The sequence below is a fragment of the Octopus bimaculoides genome, chromosome 5, assembly GCF_001194135.2.
Source record: "Octopus bimaculoides isolate UCB-OBI-ISO-001 chromosome 5, ASM119413v2, whole genome shotgun sequence".
Lineage (NCBI taxonomy): Eukaryota > Metazoa > Mollusca > Cephalopoda > Octopoda > Octopodidae > Octopus > Octopus bimaculoides.
The window spans coordinates 29,626,874-29,628,831 of record NC_068985.1 but is presented as its reverse complement, the minus strand read 5'-3'; the positions used below and the strand labels follow the sequence as shown (position 1 = coordinate 29,628,831).

Sequence of the window (1,958 nt, the reverse complement as noted above, 5' to 3'; positions counted from 1 at the left end):
CACACACAAAAAAAAAAAAAAATGCAGCGTATACATACATACCTGCATACATGTAATTTCAGCTTTATTTTTCTATTTTTACAATGTTTGATTTCCTTTATTAAATATACATAATTTAGGAAAAAGCAAACATGGAAACAAAATATGATTCCAAGACTCCAAGAAGCAAAAAAGTATTTAACAAGTATTAGACTTGATGAAGAGAAAAACTGTGAGAATGAAATGAAAATAAAATAAAAAACAAAAAACTGCAACTTGAATATAAATGTATGTGTGTGTGTGTGTGTGTAGACGTGAAAATGGAACACTGGTTCCATTGGCGATGTATTCCATGAAATGTTCACATGGCTAAAATGTAAATAAACAGGAAACATAAACAGACAGAAAGAGAGCGAGAGAGGAAGATATCTAAACAGAGAGGGGAGATTTAGAGAGGCCAAACGGAAACAGAGAGAAAGTATTTCAAAAAATAGTCGAGGTTTGACAATTTCGCTCGAGAACAATGAAAATTTCCAAGAATGAGATGGTTTGATAGTAGCCATGATGGTTTTAAAGGGAAAGCTAGGTTTTAATGAGAGAAATTATTAAAAATATGAGATGAAAATATGTCAAGAAAGCTGCGGTTAAATATAGAAAAAGTTAAGCCGGACACAGTGCGCACTTCTAGAAAGTGAAAGCAAATGCTTACTTACCAGAGTTCCTGCCGAATCACAACCAAAACTTCCGCTCTTTTCTGACTATCAACATCGATGTAGTCATACGCACATAAGGCAGGAAGGAAATGAATCAGAATCTCAAGGAAAATAAGTCGGAGGGAAGGAGTAGTTAGTATAGGAGTATTAGTAAGAGAAGCAGGAGCAGACGAGAACCTGTCGCCGCCACTACCACTACCTTCATGTGTTTCCTTGATCTTCATTTATTATCATCATTATAATTATTTTCTATTTTTCATCTTTTCTTAAATGGAAAATTTTCATCATGAATTAAATCTTAAAAGTACATTTAATTCGTTTTGTTCATTATATCATCGCTTAGTATTCGGTTCGATACGGTACTATTTTTCATCGCGGATTCTTCAGCATTTCCTTTCTGATTTATTTATTAATTGTAATCACTCATTTCCTCTTTCTTTCTTCTCTCTTTCCGTCCGTGAATTTTTCTTGTGCCGGTCTTTGTTTTGAATTAATGACATGAGAACAAGTTCTACATATCTATCTATTTATATACAAAAGACAAAGGATATATTCTTGATTTTATTTCGCCGTTATATATATACTCGTATACTCGACTTCAATAATTGTTTTCTTTTAGTAGAGTTACATAATTCTAATTAATAAGCAGCTTTATGTATGTATGTATTTGTGTCTATGACTTTTTAACACTCGGTCAATTTGATCGAACAGGACTGAATGAAGGCATACAAATCATTACCATCCTGTCTTTTTGTATACAAGGCTACAATGGTTCTGTGTCTTTCTTCAGTAAGTTGTGTTCTGCGAAAGATTCGGCTGTTATTTGAAGCAGGGCGAACGACCACGTAGAGGCTCCCTTATTAGTGTATAATTTCCAGCTGATCCTCAAAATCTGCAGTATTAAAGAGATCGAGTCCATCGTCGCCATACGATTTGTTAGCGGACGAAAGATAGAGAGAAACGTACAAAGACGTGAGCCAACGAGTCCTGTGTGCGCTCGCTCGACTTGCTTAGAATAGCAGCCAAGTCTCCTTCAAATCTCTCGTCTTTAATAAGGAGATATATTTTGAACAATGTAGATCAAAGTATACAAAAATTAGGTGATCAAGGCAGGAACGCCTTTGATCATAGGTCAGATCGATCAGACGGACCTGAGGTTAAACAACATAAAAAGACGGTGGACAACCACAGAAAGAAAGAAAAACTAGATAATTAACAGATACTACATAGGAGAAAAAGAGAAAATTAATCAAAAACTCTAAAAAG

General features: G+C 34.5%; 1 protein-coding gene across 1 annotated transcript in view; it reads right to left on the bottom strand.

The window, feature by feature from the left end:
* Positions 1 to 813, bottom strand: part of LOC106868715 (zinc finger protein OZF) — a 12,492-nt gene extending 11,679 nt beyond the window's left edge. The window contains exon 1 of the mRNA XM_014914103.2: positions 693 to 813. The gene's annotated coding sequence lies outside the window, so the exon portion shown is untranslated. The remainder of the gene's footprint in view (positions 1 to 692) is intronic.
* Between the last annotated feature and the right edge of the window lie 1,145 nt (positions 814 to 1,958).